Source organism: Molothrus ater, chromosome 4, assembly GCF_012460135.2.
Source record: "Molothrus ater isolate BHLD 08-10-18 breed brown headed cowbird chromosome 4, BPBGC_Mater_1.1, whole genome shotgun sequence".
Classification (NCBI taxonomy): Eukaryota; Metazoa; Chordata; class Aves; order Passeriformes; family Icteridae; genus Molothrus; species Molothrus ater.
Genome location: NC_050481.2, coordinates 30,051,843 through 30,068,579, shown reverse-complemented (window position 1 = coordinate 30,068,579; position 16,737 = coordinate 30,051,843). Strand labels below are relative to the sequence as shown.

At 42.3% G+C, this 16,737-nt stretch overlaps 1 long non-coding RNA gene across 1 annotated transcript; it reads right to left on the bottom strand.

Annotated features, from left to right (window-relative positions):
• Positions 1-5,329: 5,329 nt before the first annotated feature.
• Positions 5,330-10,714, bottom strand: LOC118686712 (uncharacterized). Its single transcript, XR_004980218.1, has 5 exons — positions 10,646-10,714; positions 9,594-9,709; positions 7,734-7,876; positions 5,868-6,067; positions 5,330-5,402 (listed from the first exon to the last, which is right to left on the bottom strand). It is a non-coding gene; the product is annotated as an uncharacterized LOC118686712 (long non-coding RNA).
• Between the last annotated feature and the right edge of the window lie 6,023 nt (positions 10,715-16,737).

Here is a 16,737-nt window from a genome sequence, read left to right as displayed (position 1 = left end):
CTCAGAGCTGCTCACTGTGGTGCAGAGTCCTGTGATTTATGAGGGGCAAGAGTTTCACAAATGGGAATGGGCCACTTTTTCTTCTCCTCCTTCTTTTTCTCACATTAGAATAACAACAACAAACAAAACACACAAAATATGAGAAAATTATCTCAGCGTCTCTTAGATTGCCTAGCTTTGCCTCTGTTTTCTAGCATCATATTCTTACGCGTCTTACTTCAGGAGGGAAAGTTTTCTACTTGGCTATAGCAATTTCATCTTCCTTCCTCATAGCTTTAGCAACAAAAACGTCTCAGCTTGTGGGCTCATAAAGGCAGAATTAACAAGAATATACACATATATACTGAGTCACATGAGTCTTGATCACAGATACAGATAGGAGCACACACAGGCAAAGATACAGTCAACTTCTACTTCCCTTATTCATTGTGAAGTCCAACTGGAAGTACTTAACAGAGGGATATGAAGAAAGTGTGCAGGATATGGGTCTGGAACTTGGAGAAAGAAGAAATTTCAGTTCTGAGGGTCAAATGAGTTTGTGATGCTTTTTGTAAAATAGCAGGAGCTTAAGTCAGCATTTTCAGGATTTATTTTCAATTTTAAGTGTTTTAAAATGAGACTGAGCCTTGATCTTTTTAAAGGGGCATGATGATTTCTCAAAACCAGACCCCTTGCTCCAGTCACATGAAATGCAGTGCAATCAATATCAGCTCTCATTTTTTAAAATCCCACATTTTGACTATGATGATGCTTGGCTTTTGGCAACACTATTGGCTGTGAAGTGTCAGCTGAAAGTGTGCACACTCACAACTTAGCCACCTTCCTGTCAATACGATAAATTGACCAGGAGGAAATGGAAGAAATTTTACAGTAATTTTTTGCAACATGAATTAATTCTTTGCCAGGGAAAACAATGGGAAAACACACATGTATTTGATGGCCTCATTCCCTGAATAATGAGTTTGTGATGCTTTTTGTACAATAGCAGGAGCTTAAGTCAGCATTTTTGGGACTTCTTTTCAGTTTTCAGTGATTTAAACTTAGACTGATTTTAAGATGACCATGAGGATGAAACATTCCATGAGCCCTCACACCTCTATATTCTGCTACATTAGGACAGATTTCTAGTGAAAGAAGGACATGTCTTCAAGGGTACAGAAGAACTTAATTGAACAGAGGCCTTGACACAACACTAGTGGTGTCCATGCCAGCAGGAATGGAGGGAAGTGAGTTAAGGGAGGAAAGTTGAGTAAGGTCCTCTCAGATTTTAGAGACTGGAGTGGGAAAATTAACAGGTATAAAGCAGTCTCCTGGGTCAAAAGGCAAAGCAGGAACAAGAACAAAGTACCTGAGAGGAGGCACAGGACAGCATTCAGAAATAAAAAATGAAAAAAGAACCAGTTGAAAACAAATAATGAGTGACTGGGACATTTCCACCATTTGCACTCATGGATGAACATACATGCCAGCAAGGTCTGCAGTAATTTGCAATATTACAGGACACTCTGGGAGATGTTTGTTCCCAGAGGTGAGAAAAATGACTGCTCAACACAACACACTGATGGCATCCCTGTATCAGTCTAAAGAAAACAAGAGAAAACCGCTGGAGGAAAGACCAAGCTCATCCCCCACCACACAATGGAATAGAGCTCCCTACGGTGTACAGGCTCAGGATGTGTTCAGTTCAGTGCTTCCCCATCAACAAGCAGCAGCAGACAGCCCAGGCCCTGTCAGTGTTGCAGGGGAAATAGCCAAACCCACTGAATGGCATTCACCAGCGGTTACAAGCCTTAACAAAAACAGCCAAGTCAGCACATCCTTTGACCTAAATCAACAAAACAAAGTGCTTGGGAGAAGCACTGTCGTATTCACAGTGGACAGCATCTTTCCAAGATGAATGCCCAAGTTTTATTCCCCTCTTAGATGCCGCAAATGGTTTTTGGCAGATGCTTCTACACCCAGATGGCGCCAAGTTAACTACTTTTATTATGCCTTTTGGATGGTAATCCTTCCACAGACTTCCTTTTGGCATTGCTACTGCACCCAATATATTCCAAAGGAAATGACAAAGCTACTGCAGCACCTGGAAAGGGATAGTTGCTTGTACAGACAAAGTCCTGGGATATTGCCATTGGGAAGAGAAATATGATAAAAGCCAGTCTAGATTTCCAGAGACACTTGGTATTCAGGTCTGAAAGGCAATAAACACTGGGCTACATCAAAACTAGCTGAACAACTGAGATAACACACATGAAAACCAGGCATTAAGGCAGACTGAGGAAGGGTAAATTGGCCTAAGAAACTAATAAATTAATGCAAACTCCTGAATCTATGTCAAAGTGAAATGAACACTGGGTTATGAATGGTAGCAATATATCCTTGTAATGAACTCCTGGAAAATGAAATCACCTGGTATTTGAATATAATACAAGAATATGTTTTCAACTGAGTGGAAGCCCTACCTGAAGCACATAATTCTCCTTTCCCATAACCACTCAGAGCCACCTGCAACACTACAACCCAGTCAGACTGGTGGGGCTGCTATGTACTGCTCCTAGACATTTGCTGATGACATAAATCATTCTCTGCAGACTGAGAACTGTCTCATTGTAAAAGAAACATGTGAAAAATGTAGGAAAAAAGCTCTTCCAGAGAGTTAATTCAACTTTTGACTGACCACAAACCACTTGTACCCCTGATAAATAAGAAAGGCTTGGATCATGTGCCAGTGACTTGTCAAGCCCTACTTAGGACTTAACTGGATAGAATCCGCAGACATAACACAGCATTGTGCCTGGCACAGCCTTGCCCATTGGCACTACCCTGTGAAAGATGTATGAATATTGCAAATCATTGAGGAAATTAAAGCTTTATGAGAGAGGTCTGCAAGCCTTAAAACCAGTGTCTGATTCATACTTATAACACATCTGATTGGCCGATACCAAAAATGTAGAGCTGCAATATTAGAGTGTGGGAAATGTGACTGCCTTAAGTGCATTAGAATCATATCCTTATTCCAGAAAGAAGTAAAATCTCAGAGCCAACATGGTTATCCCAGCAAAAATATCCCTGTGGTACTTCACTACTGAGAATTTTATTAATAAGCTGAGATGTCTGCTTAGTGGTGTGCCACAGGCAGAAGACATCCTGCTCTTGCTAGCTATGCCTGTGTGTCCTTGCCTGTGAAACACAAAGACTACTGCAGTCTCCCACTGAAGGCTGAGATACCTGCCTCGATCCTCTGAGTTAGGCACTTTCCTCACAAATGACCTCCTGGCCCTTTCCCACAGGGACTCTCCTGTGTTAGGGCAGTAGTGCTGGAGCACGAGTGGAGAAACACAATTACTTCCCATTTATTCATGATTCTCCTGGCTAGGTTATTATCCTTTAACACAGTAACCTCTAAACTGGAATGCCTTTACTCAAATGTTTTAAGGTTTAAGCCTTCCAGCAATGCACTGTACATCTCTATCTGACATTTTCTCTCTCTCTCTTCACTCTCCTGGAATACTTGCTTTTAGCAACCACATCCCTGGTTTTTGATTCCTGGAAAAAACTCTCCTTTCTCATGGTGTCTTGCTCGATCATTGAAGCTGACATGCCAAAAGCTTCCCACCAAGATCTTGTTGGCTTTTTTGGCATCCCACTTCTCCACATCTGTTATTTTATATAGCTATCCATAATATTACAATTATTGTGCCAGTAGCTTGTCCTCTTCATATGCAGATCATATCTCTCACAGATTTCTCCCCAAATGGGTGCCTTCTCCGCTACATTAGCTACTCTAGTCCCCAAAAATCCATCTGTCTGAAAGCTCTGTTTTTCCAAAACCATAAATCACCAAGGCCAAAATATCTGACAGCCCTATGCATCATAAAACAATGACCAGAAAGTAATGCATTTATAACTTGTGATTGAAGGCCAATGAAAGTGACACAAGAAACTTTCCCCCGTGATGTTGCAGCTTAAGTAGTATCCAGAAACCTGCTAATGACTGATGCCCACAAAAATAATTGCTGCTTTTCAAGGAATTATCAGGATTACTTTTTATTCTGTTTGTAGACCTCAAAGTGTTACTGCATAACATTCCCCTACAAATCAGGAGAAGAACACAACAAACTGTGTGTCTCAGAGGATATGCCATCCTTTGCCCACAATCTAAAAATTTGCCTTGAAATGTTGGTGAAAACTAGAAGACAGGGATAAAAGAAGAGGCATCCCTGAACAGAGGAACATCATGAAGGAGGCCATACCCTTTTTTATGATATTCAGCAACACAAAATATCTAAGTCTATAGAAGGCAATTGGATAGAATCATAACACATGCTCTTAAAGATAAAAACTAACATTTATTGCCTACTTAACATTCACTTTCATTCTTCTAAAACTTTGCTCACAGTCTCATTTCATCTGTGCAATTTGCTGGGCCCTGGCTACTGCCTACTGGACATTGCTCATCACTGTACAGCATTTCTGGGGAGAGAAGAAGGAAAACAGATGAACAGGCACCACAGCTTCTCAAGCCACAGCTGAAAGAAAGGGATAACCCAAGCCAATGGGTTTTAAACCACCATAACAGTACCACTTTTCCTCTTATCCTACCCTTTCTATAATGGTTTCCTATACAATCTCCTATATTATCTCACACTGCATGTTGTCCCACTTGAAACATTTATTCATGGGTCTACCATAGGGCATGGGGGTTTGCAATTGTTTATAGGGAGGGCACCTTCACTAGCCAAGGTCAAACCACTGCAGCCTGTCAGAGTGACAGGTCTATGATTTGTGAGGCCTTACAGGAAAAGTCTATTTTTTTTCTCCCAATGTCAGCATTAAAAGCAAAATCAGGTATACATTTTTTAGCCAAATCTCACAATCAATAAAACCCACCACTCCAAACAAATAAAAAACCAGCTGAGCCCCAGACATTAAAGCAAGGAGTTAGTGAGTCCTAATGACTGAATTATTAAAAATTCACAAACAGAAAGAAAAATTTCACCAAATATTTGAGAAAATCAACACAGAGACTGCTTCCAGCCTTGTCAGGAACTGTTCAACACTAGAACAGGTCAAGGCTCTGAAAAGCAAATGTCTTTGTCTCCACGCACATGCACAGCTATGCCTAAAGAGTGCAGTGTTCAACTTACACCTTTTTTTGGAAAACAGGAAACAGGTGTTTTCTTACCTGTCTCTTGAAAGAAGGAAGAAAATTTTTGTCACAGGGTGCAGTTGAGCACAGGAACACAGAAAGGGACTGCAGCATCCCTGCTCCCAGAGAGATGCACAGCTTCACCAAACTAGGCCTTGGAATACTTCATCTAATTGCAAAGTCAGGTCTGCTTTCAGCATGGGGATGGACCAGATGACCTCCAAGCACCGTTGCACTCTATAATTTAATGATTCTAATTGGTAAATAAAAAAAAAAATATTCTGCCAGTAAGAGGGTTTTGGTATGTTCTCGTCATAGCTATAATAGGTGATCTAAAGTATTCAATGTGAAAAATATATTGTCATACAAATTCCTCCTTATGCACTGCAGTGTTCATGTGGTTTACAGCACACTTTAAAATAGGACATAATGTATGCATTTACTTTGGTTGACTCCTTACAAAGACCCCTCTGTGAAGGAAGAATCGTGCACTAAGTGGCTTAGGACTAGTACATCTGCAGGGAAGTCATGAGCTGCTGGGACAAGCATCTTACATCTTCCCTGCCTCTCCCTGTACGTCTCTGGCCCTCATGGCACACATCCTGCAGTGCCCAATGACTTCCACTTACCTACAGTATTCATAGAACTTTTTGGGTTTTGTGGCTGGCAGTTATTTTTGTACCAACCTTGCCGCAATTGCTGGTGACCAAAGCATTACCTTTCCAAGCAAAGAGGGGTGTTTCCAAGGGCAAGAACAGCAGTCATGTTCCTGACTGGTTGCTGTCCTTGAAAGAAAATCTGTCTTGCATGTGTGAGCAGCTGGGGCAGGGCATGATCTTCCTCCAGGGACATCCTCTCTTTGCATTGTTTTCCCTTTTTCAGAGTACAAGTGTTGGGCAGCCGCCTGCAACTGTTTCACTGTAGGATGAAATAAAATACAGTGTTCTTAATAAAAGAAAAAAGTAACTCACACAATAGGAAGATTTAGTTACGTTTCTGAAAAAGGAAGAGCAAAGAAGCAGTTCTCCCCACATGTCTAAGGCATTTGAGAGTGAATATTTGACTCATATAGCTGCAAGGAGTTTGGCAACATATGCCAAATTTCCAGTGGGACAGGCAGAAGGGCCAATAAGAAGGGATGCTGACAGGCTAGGAAAGGAGTAGCAGTGTGGTATTTTAACAAAGACAAAAAGTGCAGCTCTACATCTGAGAGCAGCTTTGCTAATGCAGTTGAGTTTCTCAGGCCACATAGCTGAACTGTCAGTGGGTTTGGCTGTGTCACCTCAGTATAAGCAAAGCCTGATGAAATGTGAGTAATTTCTAAAAGAAAGCATTTCTGCGGGTTTGATTCTCTGTTTTGTGGTCATTGCCTTGGAAGGAACATTAGTAATTTTGGGCTTTTGCACTTGTATTAAAAAAAAAAAAAAAAAAAGAAGGGAGATAGAGAAAGTTTTAGCAATGGTTAAAACCTTGCTGAGGGCCTGCAGCCACAGCCTTGCTGGACCCACAGGGTCACCTGGACTGCTGGCAGCCAGCTCTGTGCAGGCAAGGGGACTGCCTGCTCTGGGGCTTGGCACTGGCTGCCCTCCCCTTCTACCTCCTCCATGCTGGGAGCTGAGCTGAGGGTGAGGCAAGTAGAGCCTTGCTCACTGCCGTGCCTGACAGAGCCAGGGAGGGCACACACGCTGCCCCTGCTCCACATCCAGCACAGGCACACTCCTCCCTCCAAACCTGAGCCTCAGGAACTGGCAGGATGAGCAGGAGACAGTGGAAGTCAGCCAGTGCAGAGCAGTGACATGAGTGCTCAGGGTCTAATCAACATCTGGAGTCACTTGAAGGAAGGCACCTTCTCCATCTGGCTTCCATGTCCCTACATTGTCCCCCTAGAGCTGGTCCATACACTGGTCCCCAAGAACTCATTTTTTTCCAGAACAGTTAAACACTGTGCAGAATGGTAAAACACGATTCCTCAGCCCAAATTTAACATCCCCTTGCCTCACAGATGCATCTGCTGTTGAGGACACTTTCCCCTCTGACCTTTCAGTAGCACTCTGGCAGCCACAGTCCCACTCCCAGAGACTTTAAGTGCTGGGACCAAAGCCCCTTCACAGAGGGCAGCTCCAGTGACACAACAGGTGCTCTGCCCGACTCCCTACACATCCCAGACAGACAAGATTTCTTTAGCAGCTCAATCCCAGGTTTCCCAAGGGACTCAGACCTCTAGTTCCTTTAAGTAATTTTAATATAGTGCAGCAAGAGAGTAACAGCTCAAGCTTTTGCCTTGTTCCACTGAACAAAGGAAACACTGGGCTTTTATACCCTGAGGCTGGGGTCTTCCACCTGAGTCCTCAGCTGCTGCTGTGTCTCTGAGTGTCTGGTCACCTGTCTGAGCCAAAGATCCTTCTGTCCTTTGTTGGACAAAGGGGCAGCACCAGGTCACAGCCTCTTGCCTCGAGCTGTCCTCACCCAGGGCTCAATCCAAGCTGCACCCTGAGCTACCTGCACTACATGGATTCCTCAACAACTGCCTTAGGGTTAAGGACCTGGCTGCTCCTACCTCTGGCCAAACCTGGCAGGAGCTCACCTTTGAGCTCACAGGAGTCTGTCAAATCCAAGGCACTTCAAAAGCCCAAGTAACTTGCATTATGAAAGCTGTGTAGATGTTTCCAACAAAATTTTGACTCGCTGAAAAATTTCCAAGGAAATCTAAGAGTTGACTGTGCAGCTCTGAGTTGAGAGAAAGAAAAACAAAATAGCATGGTTTTACTTGAGTTGCAATTGTAGCTCAGTTACAGTTATCTGCTCTAAAAAATCTTTTGCTTTATTAAAATTCTTGAACAATAAAAAGTTGTCTATATCCCCCATATAATGCAGTGTAAGCTTTGTAGCTAACTAGGAAAGAGATCTGTAACATGTATTATGCCATTTGATACATTCCATAAATAATTTTCCAATAGCATTGAGACAGAATGAGTGCAGTGCATATAAACAAACAAAAGGTGCTTTGGGGCTTGATCTTTAAGGGTTCACCTCCCAGTTTTTCCTGCAAAAGTGGTGTCTCTGGCTCTGATGCTCCTGCAATGGTTGGACAAAAATTCATGTAATTGTCCCAAAACATGGTTTTGATTCCACATAAGCTGTGGCTTGCTGGTTTCTTGGGTTTACAAAGCTTGCAGGGCTACATTTTTCTGACCAATTAAAGGCTTACTACAGAATTGTTTTGAAGAGCAAGATGGCTGCATGTACTTAGGTTTATCTCAAGGTAAGACAACACCTTTCCACAAGCAGGGAAGGAGCAACAGCTTCTGTCCTGTGTACCCTGAATGTCCTGAGCATGGCAGGTCTGCAGAGCAAGAGATGCCTGGGATATCTATGGAGTGTAATACCTTAAAGCAAAGGCTGCACACACCCATAGCTCAGGTGAAGATGCTGGCATTGTTGATAGCTCTTTTTCTATACTGTCGCATCAAACTTAGCTGTCAACTGCGGATGCTGTAGGCAAAGCCAGCTCCGTGCTGAGGAACAATGACACTCTCTGTCCAGAGCCAGAGAAAGGGCCAGCCCAGACCAAAGATCTCAGTCCAAGAATCAGCTCTCCCTATATGCTGAAAGACAGGTTTCCATCCTGCCATGCTGATTGCTTACATGTTCCATCCACAGGGCTTAGGAAGCTGTCCCGACCAAGTATCTTCTCTTAGAGCAGCAAGAGAGACTGTCACAAGTCATTCACAATTATTCACAGTTTCTTTCCATCATTAAGATGGAAAGAGACCAAGGAAATCAACAAAATGCGTTAATAAGACTATTTCAGTTACTTTTCTCCACTTACTTACCAATTACTTTTATACTTTGCATCTGTCTCTTACTTACTGGCTTGCAGATACTTTGATAGCAAGCCACAGAAACCACTGCAACAAGTACTTCACCAGTACTGGGGAAACTCTCAGGGGAGAGGAGAAGAAATAAGTACAAAATTGTTACTCTTTTTGCTCTCTGCGTTTATTTATTTTGGACCCATTGGGCTAGACCGCAACTAAAACTTTATGAACCTAATAAAATTCCCAACATTCTCAGACATGGGTCGTGATGTTTATATATTAGGCAGAATACAAAGGTGTATTTATGAGGAGATTGGAAGTACTTATAGATGCTTGAGCCCAGGCAAAGCATAAAACACACATAAGAAATATTTTCAAACTTAACACAGGTAAAATCAAGCTAACCAGATGACACATCAAAACCAGAAGTGTTTCAGAAATGTTGTGCTCCTCATCACAGAACCATCCCACATAGCCACAATGGTGGAGTTCAGGACAAATTCATTATTTTTCAATAGATGTTATTTATTTATTTGCATTGTTTTGCTATGTCTAAAATATCATTATGGTAATGGTAGTAACCATAAACACCAATAAACAGGAGAAGGCTGCAAGAGTAAACTTACCTTTTCCTTTCTGTCATCATAAAACACACACTATTCCCTGATTCAATAAGCAAGATGTATTGTTTGACTCAAGTCGAAGGATAATGGGTCTTGGCAACAGAGTAGGCTTTCTATCTCTGTAAATAAGAAAAAGCTAGAGGGAATATATGCTGGGATTTATTTCTGCCAGGAGCAAATAAACAGTTCTGTCAATACACAGATAATCCCACTTCCCCGCTTCCCCCATTTCTGTCTTGTCTTTGTCCATCTCCATTCCACCTCATTAAAAAAAAAAAAAAAAAAAAAAAAGCTACCAAAAAAAAAAAGCCACCAAAAAAAAAAGTTATGTGCTCATTTTCCTCCTGTCACGCATGGTTGTTTTACTGATTTCAGCATTAACTTTTTTTGATACTTCCTGTCACTGGAAGACCTCTCACTCTCTCTACCCATAAGAACAACATACTTTTTCAATTTAGGTTATGTTCCCAGCAGATGTTGCAGAACATGAAGGTCTCGCTTTCTCTTTCATTAAAAAGGCACTTGTAATACATTTTATTGTCTGGATGGGAAATGACATGTATTGCAATATTCAGGAATCAGTCAATGTGATTTCATAATCCCTATCTTAAAAAAATATAATGAGTTAACAAGAAAGAATAAAAACCAAAGCGTGCTATGGAAGGTAAGATTTAGTATCTCAGAGGACCTCCCCAGCTCTAATATCCACACTCATCCCAAGGATCACTTCTTGTTTTCATGACATTTTATATGAACATTCTGGGTGCACACTAGTGCCTTTGGTTCTCCACATGGGCCTCCCAGCTATGCCATGGGCATACAGCTTCATCTGAATTTAGATCTGTTAACACAAGCTCTCCAGGTCCCAAGGCGTGACACCACCAGCTCACATGGAGCCTGAGGTATGGGTTAAAGTGTCATGTCAAGCTATGCTATCCTTGACTGCTTGCTGCTGGCCAGTGTCCTGGCCAGGGCCACACCACAGTCTCCCTTGCAGCAGGAGAACTGGTTTGAAATGGATCAGAGCACCAAAAACCTCAGTTCTTTTAACTTACCTCAGAAAGACAAGAACAAGTAAAACTCCTGCTTCATTAACTGTCACCAAGAGCAAGGCTTGAAAGGAAAGGAATAAGGCAGGCTGCATTGAAAAATAACAGACAATGAAATCATAATCATAAACAGACAATGAAATCATAATCATACTAGAAAATGGTCGCTTACAGTCCCCAAAGATTTTTTTCAAAAACCTTTAAGCTTATGCACACTAGGAAATTGCTGTTTGTAGTCTGTAGGTTGTTCACAGTGTCACAGAACCATCTGTTATCAGATTTCACAAATACACTGCTAAAAACATATATGTGTGTATGCATATGCGCCTTTGTGTGTGTACTTTACATCCACTCATATTTACTTATTCCATCCTTTGTGCTGAAACTAGGAACAAAAATGAGGTTATACCCTACAGCAAAATATACACAAACATAATGTGGAATCACCAGAGCTGCCAAAAAATCCCTGCTGTAGAGGGAAGATTAAGTCTTACAAAATGGACAGCAAACCACAAGTTTCATACAGAATGCTTGTTTCCAATATACAAAGATTTTATCATTCCATTGTTGCTTCCTGTATTATGGAAGCAATTGTTTTTTACAAAAGCATAGGTATGTCAGAGCCAGAAGCAATGGTTCATCAAAACCTGCATTTGTGACAGTAAGTAATACAGACATCATACAATACGTTGATATCTCAGCATCTATTCCCAACCACATAAATCCAGCCAGTGGCTGTGTATCAGGTTTCCTCATTTTCCATAAATTTGTCTATCTTCTCTTCAGATGATATGCAGCACTTTTTATTGCTGACTTTGGAAATGGCTCCATAATTTAAAAACTCTTTGTGTAACAGAAATCCAGCTTGGGTTATAACTGAGGTTGGTGGTTTCCACCTGATATATTGGGTTTCCTGATTACATACACCAGCTTTCCATTTGTACCTTTCTGTAAGTACTTGCAGAAGGCACTTACTGCTTGAGGTGGCTGCTGGCTCCCAGCAAGGAGCAGCAGGGCTCAGCAGCATCCTGCTCACCTCTGAAGCCCCTCGGATCACTCCCCAGTGATCTGCCTCCCTCCACATGGATTATTTGTGACCCAGGACCTTTCTAAGTATAGGAAACCCAACAGGGGCCACACTGAACTCTGGTCAGTCAATGAAGTGGTCTCCTTTTGGCTGGGCACTTGCCACCTTGGCAGGGGGGCCTGATTGCCCAGCATCTGGGCCCCATGGGGCATATTGTGGCCCTGCTCCCCCTGCCAGAGGGAATGAGGTATTGCCCAGATGATCACAACTGAAGGGCTATCCCAGTTATTTTCCATCTCAGCAAGAAGAAGACATTTTCCCAAGTCCCAGGGAAGTCCTGGTGCTCAGCTAGAAATACCATAAGCTCCTGAGCCATGCAGACACCAGGGGCCAGTGGTAGTCCTGTGGAGTCAGGAGCATTTGGGAATTCAGCCCCTGGGACTCTAGGCACAGCAACCCTCAGCGTGGACTTGTTTTCCTTCCTGCCAATAACCTGCTTAGTTTTGCTTTACTTTCATAACTAATCACAGCAAAACCAAGTCTGAAATTCCTCCTAGCAGCATGACAAGCTCTCTCCACACCGCTCCTGGTACCTGGCTGTCACAATCCCCATCCTGCTGGCATTGGAATGGGGCTGCCCAGTGCCAGCCCCAGAGAGCACATGGCCAGCAGTGGAAGATGGACCCTGCCCACAGGACCTGCCTGCACACCAAGGGACACCACCCCAGAGGAGGGGGCAGGTGGGCTTCTCCTTCATGGCATTGGAGGGCATTGAGACCAAAACAAAGCCTGGTGCAGCAGGAGCATCCCCAGCTGCTCAGCACTGCTGACCCACAAGCACCTCAGGCAGAAAAGGAGCTCAGGAGCAGAGCTAGGATGTGCAATGAGAGATGAGATTTCAGTAATCTGTCAGAAATACTGCTTACAAATGCCAGCTTGTAAAAAAATATCAATGTGCAGATTGAAATATTCCTACTGCTGGGATACCTTTTTTTCTTTAAAGATTGAAATTTTTCCTTCTTCTGTATATGCTAGCTGTTCCTAGCATAGAAACGAGCATTCTGACATATCTCTGTCCCTTTTCAGGCTGCATGTTGCTGTACAGAGATCCCTCTAACTTTTTCTTTATGCTCCTGACACTTCTTAGCCTTGACACTCAGGCTTGCCCCTGTACATTCAAACAGTAGCACAAAGCTGGGCTGCAGGAGCCCAGGGAGGCAGACAGTCCTGAAGAGCACAGTGGGATGGCAAGGAAAACAGCTGAGAGACTCTGGGGTGCACCAGCCAGGGGGAACAGCTGTGTCAGGGTGAGCAGAAGGAACCATGGCTGCAGGGATGGCCATCCTTGCTTCCCCATGCATGGGAAAGCACCTCCAGGAGGGCAGCCCAGCACAGGGATGGGGAATGAGAAAGGCAAAAGGTTATGCTGAGGATATGGTGGCTCCTCGCAGGCAGAAAATCTGAATTGAGCATATAAACATCCCACGCTTCCCAGCATGGTTTTCAATTAAAATAAACCCATTCTGTAACACCGCCAGAGAATGGCTCACTGAGAAATTTATAGTCTGAAGTATAAAGGAACTCAATCACTATTACTCTGTGAACATTTATTAAGAATATAAAAATGAAATTAAAATTGCCAGATTAGGGAGATTTGATGCCCTTTGTGGACACTTGCTTTTATTTTCAGGACAAAGTTGATTTGCTTCCAAGAAGTCTGATGAATTCATAGATGGGAACTCACTAAAATCATCCACCCATGGTATTGTATAGCACTCATTTTCCTTGCTGTTAAGTGATATTTTGTAGTTCCTCTGTTACCTCAAGAGACTGAGTTGATTGGCCTGAGTTAAGCCAAAAACCCAAAAATAGAAAACCACAAAGTATTGTAACATATATCCAAAATCATAAATCTGTAATCAGCAAAGAAGAGAACCTCTGTTAACATCTTCTTCACGTAAAACAAGTATTTTTTGAGGTATGCAAATAAAGAGAGTTAATGAGACCAATTTTAAAAAGTAGCTTTTGCAAACCCAAGAGTTTTGGATTATTTAGTATGCAGATTGCTGAAGGCTGAGCTGCTCTCAGGAATCCCTTAACTTTTTGATGGCTCAGTGCTGCACATTTATATCCCTGTGAGCTGTGTTGGTCCTGCCTGGAAGAGCCAACCTTCACAAGGAACCAGTTACATGTTTTCCATGAGCTGGTCCCTACAGCTTTTTAACACAGTTTTGCACTGCACTTATAACTGGATCAACAAAATAAATTGGCACACCAATGCCAAAATCCCCATGCACTTCTTTCTCCTGAGAAATTCAACTGCTCAATAAAAATGAACAACAGGAAAAAAAGTTTTATCACGTGCATTATCTTATATGAAAAAACACCAATGTTTGGTCTTGATTTAGGTTGTTTCTTAATACTGCCACAAGATGTTAGCACCCTGACATTTTGTTATTATTATGGCTGCTTTCATTTCTAAGCTGGTGCATTTTCTACCTTGTTCTAGGCATGTCCTGTGCTCTTGCCCTAGGGTACAAAACTTCACCTCTTTCCTGGTCTTTTAGCGATTATCAATGAACATTAAGTAACCATGAAATAATTAACCTGTAGATCAATCTCTTCTCACAAATACACGACCAAGTCAACTGGTAAACTCAGTAATATGTGCATGGTTTTCAAGAGATAAATATGTCTCTCTGTATGACATATACTTGAAAAATATCCAGCATGTCTGGAAAAAGTTGCTTTCTAGATGCTTCCGTGCATATTCAAATTTTACCTTTAGATCCCAGTTTTTCAGTTTGCTGTGACACATACTTTCACCCAGAGAGTTAGACAGCATCTAACACCATCACAGTCTTGGCAGAAAAGTCCTTGTTGATACTTCTATCACTGTAAAATCAACTCATGCTGAGTGAATTAATTACTTACTAAGCTGACAGTTTTTAAGACAGCACAAGATAACACCAACCAAAGAGAAAGCCAAATATAAAATTCCAAATAGAACCACAATGTCTGTTGAACTGTTAAAATAGGAATGCGATAATGTTTGCAGTGTTGAACGTTGGTCCTTGGATGAGCTTTTAGTATCACATTTCAAAACACATTGCTCACACAGCTTTCCTGCAATGCTTTTCAACATGCATATCAGCCAGTCCCAATTGCCTAAAACCTCTCAGGCCAACTCTGGAAACTATTTAGCACCTGAATCCCATTTATTTCTACATAAACATATCAGTTCCTTAATCATAACTGGAAGAACCATACTCCTCTACCTCTCAGGATTTATTTAATAAATTTTATATCATATTCCTAAAGTCCTTTAAACACTCCTCTCTGGGCAAAAGGAGAGCCCAAAGATATTCTAAACAGATCAAAGTCAAATAAAAAATGAAGTGAGATCAGCAGCAACAAGATGAGCTTTGCTTTGGCTCCTGGAGATGAATAGGTATGTAGGTAGGTAGGTAGGTAGGTAGGTAGACAGACAGCATGTAAACACGCTGCTAAAAGCTTCAAATTACAATCCAAAATTTGCAAACTCTAGACAACAGCATTTCAGTATGCACACTGAAAGAAATTGAAAACTATTCTTAATTCATGGCATTGAATTTTTCCTCTACTGTCACTTATATAAAATTATTTCCATTATTCACCAGAACAGATAAATAACAAAATGCAGAAACTCATACCACAAGTTATATTTATGGAAATATTGCCTAATTTTTGAAGAAACAACTTTGTGCCATGTCATTGGTTCAAGACAGATGGCCTCATAAACCTCTCAGCAATGTGTAAAACCCAGGGTTATATTTTACAGGCTCCAGGACCTGCATTTCACAGAGATGACTGAGTGCTGCAGCAGAGAACCAGAAGCCATTTCTGCTTAGCGGTGGGATGTGAGCTGAAGGGCCCACACACTGCAGGGTGAGACCAAAATGGGGAGTAACCAAGAGCTGCTGTCCCCACCAATGTGCTGCACCATGCTGCAGAGCCATGAACTCCTCTATTTCTTAAATTAATTTTTGGTCATATGCTCACTCCTAAGACTGAGTGGTGATGCTGAAACAAAAGCCCATGGAAGCAGCATGTTACACAGCAGAGCCTGAATTTATACACCCTGTACTTTCTGGCTCCACAAATATTCATAGGTGGCCCTTCTCTGATATTAGTGTACATGGTAAGAACATCAGGCTTTACATAACACATTCTCATTTACTGGCATTTTACAAGAGACACCTGCTTACTTAAGTCAATATATCCATAGCTGAAATACTCCCATTTATCCTACTTATCCTACTCCTACCTTCTCCCATGTTACAAATCTGCCTGAGGTATAATGAATGGAAAACCTATGAAACAGTATGGATTACAGATACTAAGGGATGCCCTGTCCCAGGTCCACCTTGTGCTTGCTCAGGGCTGCTGCCCATGCTGGGCACAGCTGACACACAACACCAGACACCTGCCTTGTCTCCTGCTGGTCACCCTGCTGGTGCTTCTTGCTGGACTCAGGTGCTGAGAAGGAAGAATCCATCATACTCTAAAGCAGAGTGGCACAGCTGGAAGGAGGAAGTCCAGGAGGAAATATTTCCACTCAAGTAGCCTGCAGAAAGAGTGTGGTAGGGAAGTAAAGCCAGGAAATTAGGCACAGAAATTCTGTTCAAAACAGGATATTAAGGTTTCTCCCAAAATACTGCTGAAGAAACCCAGAACTAAAATCATCCATGCTGTTTCATTTTAGACCTTGCAAGTACAACTTCCAGGGACACATGGGGCCTGAATGCCATTACCAAGCAGTACATTTTTCTGTGTCTCAACACACAGGGTGGATGGCACTACCTAATGAGCAGTGGCAGCAAATCATCTTGATCTCCACTGCCTACACCACTGCCAGCCTTCTGCATCTGAGCAAGGAGAAGCAAAGAGCGGTCTGAGTAGGTTGTCAGAGCTCTCCTGGAGTGTGGACATGCTAATTTCCAGGCATCTGCTGGCAGCAGAGAAATTGTGAACTCAGAAATCTCACTGGTTTGCAGATCCTTAAGGCAGTTGTGGGTCTCTCTCACAGCCT